We start from the raw sequence: 18,417 nt of genomic DNA, 5'->3' as shown, positions 1-18,417 counted from the left end.
CGCCTGGCATGCGTGTGGCCCGGGTTCGATCTTCAGCACCACATACAAACAAAGATGTTGTGTCCGCTGAAAACCAAAAACTCTCTCTCTCTCTCTTTCTTTAAAAAAAAACAAAACAAAACAACAAAAAAAAAAAAAACCTGCTGGAGGGCCCACTATTTCCACAAATGCTTACTGGTTAGGATCACGGCCCTTGGCATGGAGGCAAACTGGCTCCCTGTGGGGCAAATCTAGGGGAATGGGAGTGGGACTGCCTTGGTGCTCTGATCTGCCTGGAAACTGTTGGTAGGCCAGGTCCAAAGCAGGACAGTATTTCCTTTCATCTTAAAGGTCTAGGTCAGTTTTGTCCATCAGACTGACTTGTTACCGGTACTGTGCAAGGCAGTGACCACAGGCCACATGTGGCTGTTACAGAGCAGTTGAAATGAGGCCAGTGCAACAGAATTTTACATGTTATTTAATTTCAATTAAATTTAAATAGCTGTGTGTGGCTAGTGCCTAAGGCTTTTTATTTCTTCATCTATTGCAAAGTAATACACCATAGGCCCCTTTGTGTCAGCAACATGTTAATACCCAGCCCTGTCCTTCACTCTATACACGATCAGAGAAACTTCTCTAGTAACACACTATAGAAATGATCCCTGAAAGTATAGTCTTCCTGTCCTTCACTCTATAACCCTCAGTTCTTTCTTCTAGTTCCCTGTTTCCTGCCCTTTATAATTATGCTAAAGCATTTCCCCGGACGGGTTTTGTGTGTCCCTAAAACAAATCTTTCTTGAACACCTTACTCTTTGCAAACGGTGGAGATTCAAACATGTATAAGACAACCCCACACTAAATATAATCATCCAACAGTTCTTTTAGCCAGCGTTTGAAGGGAGGGTTCTGTATCTTTACCAGGGTCTTCATTCATGTGACTTTTGAGTTTTTTAACTTTCATTTTATTGGTGAGTATAATTATACATAATAGTGGGATTCATTATGCCATATTCATACACACACATAATTTGTCGTTCTCATTCCTCAGTGCCTTTCCTTTCTCTCTCCTCCTCCCTTGCTATTAATTTACATTCCCTTGGAATCTCTGCTCAAAGCAGAGATCAGGGCTCCAGATTTGGAGCGAGAATCCCTAGACTGGTGTCAAGATAGAGTTCCAGCACCACCAGGTTAGAGATACAATCATTCTACCTGTATTAGTTGAGTATCCACTGTATGCAGTGCTTGGGAGACAACTGTGAACCAGCAAGTTTCTACCTCTGAGATGCTGCCATTCTAGCGGGTTGGGGAAGAGAGACAGTAAACAAATAAACACACAAATGGCCATCAATGTTTGTTTGTTTTTTATTGGTTGTTCAAAACATTACAAAGCTCGTGATATATCATCTTTCATACATTTGACTCAATTGGGTTATGAACTCCCATTTTTACCCCAAATACAAATTGCAGGATCACATCGGTTACACACTCACATTTTTACATAATGGCATATTAGTGACTGTTGTATTCTGCTACCTTTCCTATCCCCTACTATCCCCCCTCTCCTCCCCTTCCATCTTCCCTCTCTACCTCCTCTGCTGTTGTTCAATTCTCTCCCTTGTTTCCCTCCCCCTTTCCCCTCACAACCTCTTATATGTAATTTTGTGTAACATTGAGGGTCTCCTACCATTTCCATATGCTTTCCCTTCTCTCTCCCTTTCTCTCCCCCCACTCATCTTTGTTTGCCAAATGTCTTCTTTGATATAAAGAGAGCAACTCAGAACAGAACAGGGAGGAAGAGCATGAGGAAAAGATTAACATCAATGTTATGAAAAAATAATAATAGTGCAGGACTGACGAGGTGGCAGTCTCCTTGAGACGTCGGCCCCTGTGCACATGACACCCACCATGCTGCAGAAGCAAGAGGGAGGTTAATGAGGACTCTTAGAAACTAAGGTAAAGCATGAGAAACCCCCACATCCTCCATCCCACTATTGAAAAGTGGGCTGAATGAACACCTTACATTCGCGCTCTTGTCTCTGGTGGGGATCATGGCCCACCCCTACCCCACCACAGCTCTGGGAGGCAGAGACAGCCTTGCTGGCTGGGTATGACAATGTCAGGCTGGGCTAGAAGCATGGAATAATGCGACCTGGCAGTCCCTTCTCTGCACTTCATGGTTCAAGAATCCGTGGATTCCAGTCACAGGACTCAGCTCATGAAAAGAACAGTGACCAGGGAGAGTGCTCTGAAGTGCTCTGAGAGGAACTTCTGTAGTGATGGGAGGTGGCCCTCAGGGTGGGCAGGTTCATATCATAAAGCCACAGGCAATTCCCTTCTGTCCCCATTCCCTGAGCTCCCCAGGAGGCAGCGAATAAAGGTAGACTGAAGCTCAGGTGGCTGTTATCCAGGGAAACATGAACTCACTGGGAAAAATAATTAGGTTTCTGGAAATCCTAAAACAAAGCTGATTTAAAGCACACATGAATTAAGTTTTGCTTCAGCTACTAATAACAGAGTCTAAGTTGTGGCATAAGCACAACATTAGTTAATTTCTCTTTCTCATGGACACTTGTCAGTGGGTGACTTATGGTTGATTCAGTAGCTTTGTTTTTCTAGGTCTCAGAGGACTCACGTTTGATTCCAGGTCACTGTTCTCCTCTCATATCTTCATGACCCAAGCTGCCAGATAAAGCTCCAGCCATCACATTGCATCTGAGCAGTTTGATAGTAAAGAACTAAAGAAGGAATAAAAATCAGATTGATATCAAATCTAAACAGCAACATTGGATCTGAGAAAAAATTGAAAATCGTTTCAAAGTATTGAAGAAAAATCACCTTAAACCTGGATGTGGATTTCTAGCTAGATTATCAGGTGGACACAGAATCAGAAAGCTTGTCATATTTAGTCCCACTTTGAAAATACAGTTAGAGGAACTATTCCATCAATAAGTAAATCAGGGATCGGGGCACACCCCCTGCAGCAGGGTGCTCGTCTGGCATGCCCAAGGCCCTGGGCTCACCTCCAGCATCATCACAAAAAAGAAAGAAAGAAAGAAAAGAAAAAGAAGTCTCAGAGTGCTCAGTGATAGCAAGAAGAGGGAAAGGGGGTTAATTAAACCCCTGCCTCCATTCTCTGCAGAGCCAGCCAGCTCAGGCCCTTGGCTCTCCTTCCTGACCACAGTTCGCTCATGAGCTGAGGGCTGCAGTTGGAGTCCCTGACCCGTAGAATGGGGAGGAAGGACTGCCAGGTCTCTTTGTTCTGGGCTGGGAACCCCAGGTCACAGCTGTGTTCTCCTCCAGTGCCTGGTATGGGTGGGGTTGGTGACAGTCCCCACCAAAGACAAGAGCACAGTGTAAGGTGTTCACTTAGCCTACTCCCCCGTTGGTTTTTTTTTTTTTTTTTTTTGGCACTGGGTGGAGGGTGTGCTGGAGGCCTCCCTCCCTTGTGTTTTCACGTTGGTTTCTAGTGGTCCTCAGAGCCTCTTTCTGCTTCTGTGGCAGGCTTAGGGTTCTATGCACAGGAAGGGGACAGTGCCTCCAGGACACTGCTAACCTTGTCTGTGGGCGCAAGCTGAGAAGGTGGCAGAGCCAAGGAGGGCCTTACCAGGTGAGCTGAAAGGAAACCGAGTCCACCTAGGTCACCTTTGGAGGAGCAGGGGAAGCCAGACTGTAGGTGAGAGAACCTTCATTTTAGCCTCTCTCGCCAGGCTGATCTGAATCCAACACACTCTGCCTCCTGAGACATGCATCCTCAGCCCCTGAATTTTCAGGTAACAAATCCCCAACTTTCCAGAGGTGGGGAGAGGGACAGATCAGAGAAGGGGTGGAATGTTAAGCAAAGGTTGGAGTCCAGGGCCAGTGGACTTTTATCTTTCTCTGTTATTTACATGGCAAAGATTCTGGTAGGAAATTAACAGAAAATTACAAAAAAAAATTAAAAAAAAAAAAGGCGGGGTGATCGTGGTGCCAAGAATGCTCCTTCCTCCTCTCCATCCACTTTATGGGAAAGCATCTGGTGTTTACTTGATATCTGACGCAATCGTTATGAATTTATCTTTATTGTACGGAGAGTGGAATGTCATCTAGAAATATGCTTAGGAATTCACGTCTTCACGCAGTGTTATAATCCTATAAGAATTTAAGGATTTTGAGTTTTTCAGCCTTTTCTTCTTCTTCTTCTCCTCTTCTTTCTTTGGGCATGGACCTGGGGGAGATCAACATTAAAAAAAAAAGTCACTAATTTGTTCTGGAGGCAAATTGAGAAGACAAATCTGTAATGAAGTTCAACCTTCTTGGCCCCTAGTTCCTTGGTCACTAGTAGATTCAGTGGGGCCCAGCAACTGGATGTCCATTTGATTATAAAACTTAGGTATTTATTTTAGTGTAATTCACAATCTTCTTCTCAGCCTTTTTTTTTTTTAAGGAAAAAAGAATAGGGACAATTTTAAAACCCACCCATTTTTCTGTTATTACTATTATTAGCACTCTAGATTTTTAGCAAAGTATTTGCTCAACAAATATTTATTGAGGGCCCATTATGTATCAATTGCTGGATTAAGTCCTGGGATATGCATAGTTCAAAACTTAGATGGTCACTCTATGCCTCCCCCAGACCTCACAGCCCATAGTGCACTGCTACAAATAAATCATATAGCACATAGTGTTCTTCTATCTGGTTTAGTCACTGGGTTTATATTTTCTCCATACTTTTCCATGTCAACACCTATAGACTGACATCATGTCAGACAGCTGAATTTATTGTGTAGACAATCAGCCATAATTCATCCCAGTGAGCACCCCACTACTGTGAACTTCTATGCAATTATAAAAAGCAATTTCTGTGCACAAACTTACATGCACACACCCAGGAGCTGTGTTTACCATTTCAGGATGCTCTTCAATCATCCTCCAATACACCAAGGTAGAAAGAAAACTGGTCCTGTGCCTCAGCGTCTTTTTGACTTTTCTGGTTCCATGACTGCAGTTGTCCCTGGGTGGTCTTCCTGTGCACTGGTCTGGCTTGTTTCTTTTGGGTTTTGCTGACTGAGTCTGCTTGCAAGAAGAGGGAGTTCCGCTTCCTATTTATAATGGCACTACTTTCTACAGCAATGGCATCATCTCATGTGTTGGTCTTGTTTAGTCTCATTTTGTTTTGTGCTGGGGATCCACCCAGGGCCTCATTCATACTAGGCAAGCACTCTACCACTGAGCTGCACGCCCAACTCCTAGTAACTTGTTAATGATTTAAATTGCCTTTTCACTTCTGGTGGTGGAGGAAGTCAACTCCCCTTCTACTTAACACCACTACCGTCTTCTGGCATTATCCTGGCACTCAAGTGTGTATCAGATAAGATGAATGAATGTCTGGACAGATTCCAGGACTGGAGAGACGGCGGGGTGAGGAACAGACAGTTCGCAGGTAGGAGGTAACAGAAGGGAAGTGGAGGCGGATGAGCTAGCAGGCCTGAGTTCAACAACATGGATAAACTAAAGACGCCTGCCTCAGTTCTAGAAAAAACACTGGAAACACAAAGAGACTTAGTTTAAAAGATAATAGATGGAATAATGGCAAATTATAGAAAGCTCTGGAGGGAGGATCATAAGTTCCAGGCCTTCCTGGGCCACTTGAATGCCATCTCAAAATAAAATTGAAAAGGGCTGGGGATGTGGCTTGGTGGTAGAGTGCATTCTTAGCATGCCCAAAGCTTGAGTTCACTTCTCTAGTACAAAAAAAAAAAAAAAAAAAAAAGACAAATCATAGTCAATGCACCCAAGATGAGAGAGAGAAGGATGAAGGGGGTTGGGGGAGACATAGGGGACAAATAGAAAACTCAACCATATCAATCAATGGTTATTCACTGTGAATGAAATCAGTTCTTTTTTGCAAAAAGTGGAGATTGTCAGGCTGAAGAGAAAAATGTATAGAACATTCACCAAAGTAGACTATAGTTGGGTAATAAAACAAGTGTTAACAAATTTCAAAGAGCTGGAAATATACATGATCTGAGGTATTAAATTTGTAATTAGTCCCAATGTGGAGAGAGACCTTGGAGGATGAGAGACATGCTGGGGTGCTCCAGCTCCTACCAAACTCCCAGGTGAATGCAGCAGCATGAATAGCCTCAACTCCTCCTCCCAGAGCAGAACCACCACCTTGTTGAGCCCCACCAACCCACAGAGTCACAAGAAATAATGCTTCATTGTTGTTTTAAGCCACTAAATTTTGGAGGTGGTTAGTTACAGTGGCAATAGACACTTTGAAACACAGAAGAAGCTTTGGATCAGGGATGGTCTTTCAGAATTATCCTAAAATGAGATCCAGGTCTTTTTACCCCTATGAGGACCTGCTGTCAATTTGTGTTGCCTCTGGGAAGTGGTTTGGTATTGGGTGAGACTACTTTCTGTAGCCAAAGCAGTGCCCAGCGAGAGGCGTGGCTGCAAACAGTTAGCAGCAAACAGGCTGGCCCCTGGGGTGATTAGCATCTTGCATTCACTACAGACACAGTTCTTCAGCCTCTCATGACTTCCTTCGGTGGAATATAGAATGCCAAGACAAACTTCTAGCAGAGTGTATCTAGCTTATGAGGAGGAGGAAATAATCAGACTAAAAACATAATAGGTGAGTCAGGGAATGTCATGGATCTGGATTTCTGGCCCTAAGTGAATGCTTTCCTGCTACAATTGGCTACCTGCTGGTAACCATTTGTTGGCTACCTCATTCCCTTTTCTTATGAAAATAACCTAATTTCATTCAGATAATCTGTTTTCCCTCATGCAGCCTACTTGCTTCAAGGGAAGATGACCACAACCCAACTCATGGTGGGTCCTGGGTGGCTTAAGCCAATCAAGAGTTACCTACCTGGGGCTGGGGATGTGGCTCAAGCGGTAGCGCGCTCGCCTGGCATGCGTGCAGCCGGGGTTCGATCCTCAGCACCACATACAAAGATGTTGTATCCGCCAAAAACTGAAAAATAAATATTAAAAAAAAAAAGAGTTACCTACCTCTTCCAACCATTGGTGGTTACATGACCTAAGTTGGTCCAATAAGAGTGATCCTAGGACTCTCACTTGGAATGCTAGGAAATTCACAGGCTCAAAGGCACTCTCTCAGGATGTGGCCAATGACCCATTGCAACCCAGGATGCTGTTGGCAGCAGTTGGTGCTCAGAATACAATACCCCAAAGCATGGCACTTTGGCCTGCTGAGGAAATCAGAAGCCCTGGGAAGCAACCTCAGAAGCCAAGTGTCTCTGCCCTCCTCCTATCCTCTGTCTCCTGCTGTGCTCTCTCCCCTGAAGTGAGTCATAGAAACTAGAATTCTTCTTCCCAAGGCAGGTCATGGAACCTAGAACCTCTCTTCCCCAAAGCAAGCCATAAAATCTGGAAGCTGTAGAACTTTCTTCCTTGAAGAACTTCATTCCAAAGAGTCCTGTCCATATCCAGGAGGAAGGCGTGCTGCACAGAGAGGCCAAGAAGAATGTGAGCAGAAGGCCTTGAGGGTTCCCCTCAGCGTGTTACCATCGCTCATAGCTTTTTGTCCAAGGTTCTAAGGTTGGGAAGCAACCTTAGAGCCAAGTCTCTCTGCCCTCCTCCTGTCTTGTCTCCTGCTGTGCTCTTGAAAAGTGGGAAAAGCAGGTTATAAATATATGGTATGAAATCAGAACCAAAGGGGGAAAATGGCCATTTTAACCCAATGATTGCTTGGTGGAGGAAAGTGTGGAGAAGGGAAAAGAAATCTGTTTTCCCCGTGATCTCGGCTCCAATCTCTCTGATGCTGGAGAGGAGGAAGAAGAGGCACCCCTCCTCCTGGGGGAGCTTCTGGGGAGCAAGGACACCCAGGAATGGTAGGGGGGCGGTGGCTGAGCCAGGAGCAGCAGCTTAGGGCGCTAGTCTTTGTGATGCCAAGCAGGCTGGGGAAGGATGACAGAAATGTGCCCTGCTCCCCGACAGAAGTCATGCCTGTGGGGTCTGCTCCTCTGGGGGAGGGGCTGAACCCAGGGCCCCTGGTTCTGGGAGTGAAAGGAACAGGCAGCAACAGGCCCCTGGAGAGGGGAGGAAGTGGCTTGGCTAGAGGTTTAGGCAGCTCACTGGATTTGAGCTGCTGGTGGGCAACAAATCTGTCTTGCTGAGTCCCTAGTCATCCAGGACTAATGTGGCACCAAAGGAGTAGCAGTGAATAAAAAGGGTGGAGGAGACCAAGGCCAAGGTGGCAGTGAGGCATCCCCCAAGGGGTGAGCCTCCTGCCTCTGATTTTCAAGCCTGGCTTCCCAGCTCCAAGTTCTGCCCCTTTTAATGCAAACAGTATTTCTAAAGGCGTTGCTTGTGCCAGGGGAAATCCTGTTGTGCCTAATACCTCTCAAGGCTATGTGCGAGTTTAAAGTGTTTGAAAAGAAGAATTTACTCTTGAAAATTTGCATTTTCAGAAAGATTTCAATAGGGGGCTTTGAATACGGGCTTTGCATGTTTGCCATGGCCTGTGAAAAGTGTGGGGAGGACGAGAAAGGAGCAGCTGGGCATGGCCCCAGCCGGGTAGGCTGAGGAGGCGGGAAGCTGCCCATGCCAAGAGCCCGCGGGATGCTGGGATGTGTGTTTTGAGTCACTTTGCCCCTGGAGGTTTCCAGGGAGCTGCTTTGCAAGAGGTAAACTTGCAGCCGATCCCCTGTGCCAAGGGCCTCGTTCCCAGCTCTGCAGCCTCTTCTTGCCTCTCCTTTTGAAGAGGAGCAATGGAGGGCCCTGGGTGGCTTGGAGGGCAGAGGCCGGCTATTAGTATTTAAATGGAATTCCACCGAACACTCTCACCTCCTCTTCCATATCTTCTTGCCTCAGGACTCACCTGCTGATGCATCTTTGGCTCTGAACCTAGATCACTTTGTTCTGAAAAAGGTGAGAGAGAAAGCCTGGAAGCAAGGCATTATTTAATACCTGACCCCCTAAAAGTTCACCCAGTACAGGAGCCAGCCATGGGTCTTTGGCTCACCTCAGGCTATACAACCCCTGGAGGTCAGAGTGAGAAAGGTAGACGTGTCTGGTCAACATACCTCCTCCACTCCTGTCTCTTCCACCCTCATCCACCCGTCAGGTAGTCCTCTTTGAAGTGATAGGAGACAGACAGGCAAGAGTGGTGGGAACATGAGGTTTAGGGAATCATTCTGTAAAATAGTCCCACTGTTGGGCTGAAGTTGTAGCTCAGTAGAGCACTTGCCTTGCAAGTGTGAGGCACCGAGTTCAATCCTAGCTAGCACCTCATAAAAACAAATAAAGGCATTGAGTCAATCTACAACTAAAAAATTTTATTTTTTAAAAATATACCCAATGTGCTGACCCCCCCCACACTTTCAAAAAATATTATTATTATTATTATTATTTAATTTTTTATTTGTTCTTTTCACTTATACCTGGCAGTAGAATGTATTTCGGCATATCATGCATACATGGAGTGTAACTTTCCATTTTTGTGATTGTACATAATGTGGAATTACATTGGTTGTGTATTCATTCATATATGAACATAGGAATGTTTTGTCCAATTAATTCTACTGTCTTTCCCATTCCCAATCCCCCTCTCTTCCCCCAACTCCTGCCTGTCCAATCTGGTGAACATCCCCTACACACTTATTGTGAATCAGCATCTGCATATCAGAGAAAACATTCAGCCTTTGTTTTGAGGGAGATTGACTTATTTCACTTAGCATAATATTCTCCAGTTTTATCCATTTACTGGAAAAATGCCATAATTTCATTCTTCTTTAAGGCTGAGTAATATTTCACCGTGTATATGTACACAGTTTCTTTATCCATTCATCTGTTGAAGGGCATCTAGGTTGGTTCCATAGTTTAGCTATTGTGAATTGAGCTGCTGTAGACACTGATGTGGCTGCATCACTGTAGTCTGCTGATCTTAAGTCCTTTAAGTATATACCATGCAGTGGGATAACTGGGTCAAATGAAGGTTCCACTCCAAGTTTTCTGAGGAATCTCCATATGCTTTACAGAGTAGTTGCAACAATTTGCAGTCCCACCAGCAATGTATTAGTGTACCTTTCCCCCCACATCCTCGCCAACATTTATTGTTGCTTGTATTATCGATAATTGACATTTTGCCTGGAGTGAAATGGAATCTGGGTGTAGTTTAAATCTGCCTTTTTCTAATTGGTAAAGATGTTGAATATTTTTTCAAATTTGTTGATCGATTGTATTTCTTCTTCTGTGAAGTCTGTTCAGTTCCTTAGCCCATTTATCGATAGTTATTTTTTTTTTTGATGTTAATTTTTTTGTGTTCTTCATGTATCCTGGAGATTAATGTTCTATCTCAGGTGCCGGTGGCAAAGATTTTCTCCCACTCTGTAGACTCTCTCTTCACATTTTTGATAGCTTCCTTTACTGTGAAGAAGCCTTTTTTTTTTTTTTTTTTTTAAATAGCATCCCATTTATTGATTCTTGATTTTACTTCTTGTGCTTTAGGAGTCTGGTTGAGGAAGTCAGTTCCTAAGCCGACGTGGTGGAGAATTGGGCCTACTTTTTCTCTCAGTAAGCACAGTGACCCCACACACTATCTTTTCCCAGAAACCATTTACCTGAAGCCCTGCCTGGCTTAAGTGGACAGGATATGTCACATTCCTCAGCAAACTACCCCTTATCTGGCAGAGAAAAGCAGGCCTCAAATCATGTCGATAAGAGGAGCCCAAGTTACCGTAAAGGGGGAGACTTTTGTGACCCCTTTTGTGACCCCTGGAACTCAGGAGATAAAGATAATTCCTCCTAACCATAAAATCTATAAGAATTTATGGTTAAGAATCCAATTAGAGCTGGTCAGCTTGGACAGAAGTGACCCAGAGTTGTCATGGCAGCCGTATTAGTGTATCACGCTTAAAGGTCTGAGGTCACCCTGTTGTCCATTAAAAGTCAAGAAGTAAACCTGGGTGGTTCTTTCTAGAAACTTCTGGGGGATCCCTAATAAAATTGGATAGGGTGCAGTCGCTCTCTTCTCTGAGAGGACCACTCTGTCCCTTGGGAGTGTTCCCTTTCCCCCATCCCATCCCTTCTCATAAGCTTGTTACCTGTTACTCTGAGCAACATGTCTGAAATCTTTCTGAATCAATGGCAAGAATAGGGGCTTAAAGTGGGAGTGTCTTCCAGTTTCCGGGAAGTTCCCAGCCCTGAAACAGAAGGACAAAGACCACGAGAGTACCAGAGGAGCTTTGGGACCCCCACCAGATTATTGTCCCAATGTTACAGAAGCATGTAGAACTGAAGCCCCAAACCTCGCTTCTTGTGTTCCAATGAAGGAAAATTTAGTCAGACACAAAAAGTCAGGCAAAAGAATTTTATGAGTGAAAAATATAGAAAGGATCAAGCAGAGGGCTCTCTCTCTCTCTCTTTTGACAGATGTCTTAATTGGATTGGGACGGGGGTGGTGGGGAGAGAGAGAGACAGACAGACAGACAGACAGACTCTAAGCAGAGAACAATAAAAAAAATAATGTCCCTTCCAAATTTATTACTCTTTGGGGTCCACATTCTGTGGTCTTTCCCAATCACATTTAGCTCCTCGATCACATTGGGAAGGGGAACTTGTGACCCTGGTTGGTCCTCTTCAGAACTGTCATGATGACCACCCTATTTAGGGGGACTTCATCTACAAGTCAGTTCTGTGTGAATTCAGTTTTGGGGGTCAACACCTGCATTAACAGACTTCATCTTAGAGTGCCTGTGCTATTTATGAAATTTCCCTTCTGAAATACATTGAGAAACCTACGGCCATAAATCCTCACTTTACAATGACCTTAGTCAACTTTGCCAGGAGTGAGCCTCATTAGTCTTTCCTTTATTTTTATTTTTATTTTTTTAAAGAGAGAGTGAGAGAGAGAGAGAGAGAGAGAGAGAGAGAGAGAATTTTAATATTTATTTTTTCTTAGTTCTCGGCGGTCACAACATCTTTGTTTGTATGTGGTGCTGAGGATCGAACCCGGGCCGCACGCATGCCAGGCGCGCGCTACCACTTGAGCCACTACCCCAGCCCTAGTCTTTCCTTTAAAAAAAAATACATATATATATATATATATATATATATATATATGTGTGTGTGTGTGTGTGTGTGTGTGTGTAAATATATACATACACATATATAAAATATAAATATTTATATTTGGGCTAACTCAGTTATGTGTGTATATATATATATATATATTTATTTATTTTAGTTGTAGACAGACATAATACCTTTATTTTATTTATTTGTTTTTATGTGGTGCTGAGGATTGAACCCAGTGCCTCACATGTGCGAGGCAAGCGCTCTGCCACTGAGCCCCAACCCCAGTCCTGGCCTTTCCTTTTTGACATGTCTTAATTAGCTCCCTTTATTTTTTACCTATTTTTTCCTCAGGGTCAGTACATGTGCTGTTGTTCTACAAGCTACTTGATTGTTCATTAAAGGAATTCAAAGAACCCCCACGACCCTGCTGTGTTACGGTTTGCAAGTCACTGCTCATTACTAACCACTACCTAACGCCAATCCTTGCTATCACAGAGCTCTGGGATCCGGATGTGCAGCTGTAGCCCCCTAAGATGCTCCTCAAAGCCACTGACATGCATGGGAATAAATCCATCCTAGCAGTTGAATTTATTCTAAGACGGGCCCATCCCCTAGGCCAAGAAATGACTCTAGATTTTATTCTGATGTTAACTAATGAAACAAGGTAATTATAATGGACAGCAAATTAACTAAAATAAAATACCAGTAGGATAAAAAAAAATGTCTCCAAATGTGGCCCCCTTTTCCTAGAAAAGAACTGCACTATCTCCTTCTCTCCCTCTTGCTCTCCCTCTTGCTCTCCCTCTTGCTCTCCCTCCCACTCTGTCTTCCCTCCTTCCAATCTGAGCAGAATATTATGGACCCCTTTCTGTACCAGGATACTGTTCTAGGAGCGGGTAATACATCAGCAAATGACAAAATAGAGAGACACTGGTCCCATTGAGCTTCCAGGCTAGCAGAGGGAGGCAGGCAACCCTCCCATAAGCAACAGATGTTAGCGCAACGGGGAATGAGAGTTAGTGGAAATTTGCAGTTTTAAGCTGGCTGGGGTGGGGGGCTCCTGTGCAAATGAGCAGAACAGAAGGCAACGTGGCCGTGGGCTGTTGGGGAAGATGGTGCTGGGCACAGGCAAGAAACCGGCAGGAGGCCTGTGCAGCTGTAACGGAGTCTGGAGGGGCCAGGAGCTGCAGTCTGAGAAAAGAGGCCCTGCAAGGACCCTGGCTCTGGCTTTCAATGAGATGGGGAACCACTGGGACCGTTTTTTGTTATTGTGTGGTTTGGGTTTTTCTTTTTTTTGGGGGGGGGGAGGGGGATGCTGACTCCTAGACCCAGGGCCTTGCACTTGGTAGGCAAGTACTCTACCATTGAGCCACATCCCCAGCCCCCAAGAGTTGTTTTTTTCTCTTCAAGTCCTTTTCCTATGAGTGCATTTTATTTATTTACTTACTTACTTATTGACTAACTGATTTTTCTTTATGCAGTACGGGGGATCTAACCTCGGGCTTTGTGCATGCTCAGCAAACACTCTACCATTGTGCTACCTCCTCAGCCCTTTTTAAATTTATTTTGAGGCAGGATCTCTCTAAGTTGCCCAGCCTGGAATGTGTGATCCTTTTGCATAGGGGAAAAAAAAAAAAGAAAAAAGAAATTCTCAGTTCTACCCCTGTTGATAGTAGGTCACAAGACCCTCCTCATTCTGGAGAGATCCTGTCCCAAACCTGGAGGGAGGAATTCTGCACAGAGGCACCAAGAAGAATCTGAACAGACAGGCCTGCTGGGTCCCCCGACTGTATTAGCATTAGATGGTGCCCTTTGGGTATGATCACATCATGTGTCCACACGGTTGTCCATGCTTCAGTCATGCCTATACGATAAAGTCTCCATTAAAAACCCCAAAGGACAGGGTTAGGGAGCTTTCAGATAGCTGAGCACGAGAAGGTCCTGGAGGGTGGTGCCCTGGGGAGAGGGCTTGGACACTCCCCTGTACCCCTTCCCTCGTACCTTGTCCTATGCATCTCTTTCTCTGTGTCCTTTGCATTATCCTATATTTTTAAACTAGTTTTTAGGGGGCTGGGGCTGTAGCTCAGTGGCAGAGCACTCGCCTAGCATGTGGGAGATACTGGATTTGATCCTCAGCACCACGTAAAAACAAAATAAAGATATTATGTCTACCTATAACTAAAAAATAAATATTAAAAAAGCGATTTTTTACTTGTTGATGTACCTTTATTTTTGATTTATTTATATGTGGTGCTCAGGATTGAACCCAGTGCCTCACACATGCTAGGCAAGCACTCTACCACTGAGGCATAACCCCAGTCACCTTTTGCAATACCCTTTATAATAAATCAGTCAACGTGTTTCTGGGTCCTGTGAACTGTTCTAGGAAATTAATTGAACTGGAGGAGGGGTAGTGGGAACCCTGGTTTACAGCTGGTTGGTTAGAAACACAGACAAGACCACCTCCGGCTGGTGACCTGCATCAGAAGGCAGAAGGGGGTAGCCTTGGAGACCCAGCTCTCAGGCTGTGTCAGCTGATGCTACCTCCAGGTAGACAGCGTCAGAACTGAATTGGACCAGAGGACACCCACGGCTGCCCCCGCTGCAGCATTGCCTGTGGGGACACAGAAGGGTTTGTGTTTCTGATGGTGCCGGGGGAGCAAAACTTACTTTTCCCAGTCCTGGAGGCTGGGGAGTCCAGGACCAGGAGCCGGCAGGTTTAGTTTCTGGTGAGAATTCCCTGGTGGCTCTTTGCTGCCTCCTCATGTGCCCCGAGGGGCAGACCCACTCTGGGCCTCTTTTATAGGGGCACTGATCCCACTCATGGGTGCCACCTTCATGACCTAATCATCTCTCCAACCCCCCTCCCTTCCGAACACTGTCACCCTGGGGATTGGCTTAGGATTCGACATATGAATTTGGGGCAAGGGACAAAAGATTCAGATCATAATAGGAAGGAAAAAAATATCCCTTTACCCAACTTGGTTTCACTGGCTGTGCCTGGCAGATTGACTGACGAAAGGCAGATGAGCAAGAGAAAAGCCGAAGTTGATGAATGAGTGCATCTCAGGTACACGTGGGGACACTCAGGGACGGGTAACTCAGAGGTTAACATAGAATCTTAGCCAAGAACAAGGATTTTGTAGAGGAGTGACAAGAGGTGGCTAACTGGGTGGGCACACATGTGGGGACGCCAGTGGTAGATAAGGGTAGTGGGTGAGGTTTGTCTGTGTGGACTCTTTCTCATGCCATCGGACCCCCGGGTGCAGTTGTTCTCCCTTCCTGGTGCAGGAGGTGGGGGTGGGGCTCTTTCATAAGAGGAATTGATGTTCTGTTTTCAGGTGGATGGGAGAGGGCAGAGAGCTTGTCCTGTGATGACCTTTTCCTCAATGGCTTTCTGCTTAAAACAATCCTTATGCCAGAGTGGCATTTTGGAGGTGGCATGCCCTGAACCCCGTCAGTGAAGAGGATGATGAGCCCAGCACACGACTGTCACCTGACTTCCACAAGGATCAGCTCCGAGCTAGTCTGCCTCTGATTCTCATCTCCCACCTCCTGACCCTCCAGTATTTCAACCACAAGTATTTCTACACATTTCTAAATGATGGGGCCTTCCTTTTAAACCTAGCCATAAAATCACTTTCCCACCTAAAAATGAATCGTAATTTCTTAATACAACAAAATATCCTGTCATTGGATCAGTAGAGTCCCCGTCCTGTCCCCCGCCAAAGGAGTAACACAGTTTCTGTTTTGAATGGTTAGGCTCTTGTTGTGGTGGGGAGGTGCGACCTCTTTGAAGAGCAGCATGGCACTTTCTTATCAAGTTAAACCCAGAAATTCCATTCCTCGGTACTTTACCCACAAAATGAAAACTTCCTTTGAGCCTCCTCAAGTTCAGCTGCACAGATCCAGTGGGCAGGAGGCAGAGTGCTGGATTTAAGCAAGGTCGTGGCTTCCATGAGTGAGTGAGATGGAGGGAGAGGGGCAAAGAACTTGGAAGTTTCTGAAATTAAATCAATTCCTAATTCCACCAGAAAATGACTCTCCTCTGCCTGTTCCCACAGAGGAAGCCATGTCTCCAAATAATAGGAAACACTGATTACCAAAGGCACAAAACAGTCGGCCACCTAGCTTCTCCTGTGCACCGCTGTCCAGGTAGAGAGGCTCCGGGACCTTCCACACACTGAGTCCTTGAAGCTGACTCATCTGCCCATTGGAAGCGCTGCCACAACCCCTGGGGAGTAGCACCCCATCAGGTAAAGCAAGGAAACTCGGTACCATCCACAGCAGACTGTGATCCTAACACCACTGCCCCGGTGTGACCAGGTCCTCCAGAACGCACACCAGCAGTTTGCTCTGTACCACTGGTGGTGGCAGCTGAGAGAGGGAGAAAAAATGGAGGGGAGAGGAGGAGGGAGACTTAAAGGAGGACACAGCTTCTCCGGTTCAGTTTCTTCATGGAGCTGGGAGACCCTTTGTCCGGACTCCGGGGGAAGGAAAGTGGGCATTTCTGCTCACCTGTTTTATGGACTCTTAACTGAGACCCATCACTCCAGACTGGGATAGAACTCTCCTCCTTAACGCTCCACCTCCACCTCTCCTGGAGGTATCCAAGCTTGAACGCTCCACCTCCACCTCTCCTGGAGGTATCCAAGCTTGAACTCCTGCTCAGCCCTGCAGCTGGGACCAACCTGGCCCTCTTTCTTGGACACTTTCCTCAGTGGCAGTCAATGATGTCACACCCCTTGAATGAAGTCACCTCAGGGCTCCTGGATCCTATGCTGTGCCAGCTTCTGGCTTGGTTCCACTTGACATGGGCCAGAAATGCTTCTTGGAACACTGGCAAGAGCATTGTGCCAACTCAAGTCCCTGCTCTGGGGCTGCTCAGTGGTGGAGTGGTGGAGCAGTTCCAACCCCAGTGCTACTCACATACACATCAAACCCCTGCTCTGACTCTTGGTGATGGTATATGAGGTGTGGTGACACACTGCATGCACAGAGAAGGTGCTGGGTGGGGACAGAGGTCTTTGTGAGACCCCCAGTGAAGCCAGAACCTATAACAGCAGCTACAGCTGTCCCATCTTGATGGATTATCAGTGACCTCAGGTCTGGTTTCCTGCCCTAGGCACATAGCATGAGCCCCCATAGGAGAACTGGGCTGTACCCCTGGGTCTTAGGACTGTCTCTCTGTGGCAGTTCAGTTCCCTGAGTCCAGGTTTCTCCATTCCCCTGTCATGCAGACATGGCTGGTGTACTGGGGTGGGCATCACAGCCAGTGGGAGGGTGGCTGTGCTTTGGGGTGCAGGTGGAAAGGATGGAGCCCAGAGTTGGATCCATAAGGCAAAGGGCCTCTCAGATGGTCCTGTGCCCCTGGCACAGTGAGCTGGGTGGATCAGGCAGGCAGCTGCAGGAGGAGGAGGCTTCTTGGAATTGTTTCCACCCTTTGCTCCTTGTATCCCCATCCTGTGACCTTCTTCCACCCTTGAAGAGGTCTCTGCAGTGGGGCAGACCTGACCAATCTGATCCCGAGACCATGTGCAGAGCCAGGGTCTGAGCCCAACCTGGTGAAGATGCTCGACTTGCAGGCCCAGCCTCCACCAGCTGTCCCCAACTCTCAGCCACAGCAGCCTTGGTTACTGCACCGTATTTGAGAGATAACTGGCTACTCTTCTCTCCAGCTTTAAACTTCTCTTTCAAAAGAACCTATAAGGGGCTGTTTTATGAAATTGGTAGTAATTAATATAGTCCAATCCAATGATCATATTTATAAACCACCCTGAATACAATGACCCAACCCAAATCTCAGTTTATCCAAAATGCACTCAAGGGCAAAGGCTTATTCCTGAGATTCTCTTTTGATCTGGGAAGGAGCCAAGAGAGGAAAAGGCCCTGGCCCCTGCCTCCAGGACCTGACAGCAGAGTGGGCAGGTAACCTGCGCACGGCAGGAAGGAAGAGGGGGACTGTTGGCATGGCGTCATTTTGCCTGCACACTTTCAGGAGAGATCCCTGCAGTCCATGACGAGCCACTGAGCCTGGTGCAAGGCCGGTGCAGGAGTGTCCACAGATGAGTCCCAGGGCAGTGATGGTTAATGATGCCTTGGGCCTCCTGGGCAGGATCATGATTATAGACTTTTTGTGCATTGCATTCTTGGCCTTCAGTGCTAACAGCTCCCCTGATCCCCCAAGTCACTGTGCCAACAGTACTGTCCCACATTTCCCTGGGTAGGAGTGTGAAGCTGCCCAGGTCACCATTGCCCAGAGAATCTAACTGCCAGGGGGCTGCAGCCCAAGATAGCCATGAGCTCTTGCTCCAGGCCACTCAGACATTCATCCTGGTGACATGGTGGTGGTGGTGGACAGGAAGGGGTGAGCAACCGGCAAGCTCCTGCACGACCTCTGTTCCCATT

At 46.2% G+C, this 18,417-nt stretch overlaps 1 pseudogene; it reads right to left on the bottom strand.

The window, feature by feature from the left end:
• Window positions 1–581: 581 nt before the first annotated feature.
• LOC113188122 (small nucleolar RNA U3) lies at window positions 582–657 on the bottom strand (annotated as a pseudogene).
• Window positions 658–18,417: the final 17,760 nt, after the last annotated feature.

Source organism: Urocitellus parryii, chromosome 1 (assembly GCF_045843805.1).
Source record: "Urocitellus parryii isolate mUroPar1 chromosome 1, mUroPar1.hap1, whole genome shotgun sequence".
Taxonomy (NCBI): Eukaryota; Metazoa; Chordata; class Mammalia; order Rodentia; family Sciuridae; genus Urocitellus; species Urocitellus parryii.
The sequence above is the reverse complement of the archived record's forward strand: the minus strand, read 5'-3'. Positions and strand labels throughout refer to the sequence as shown.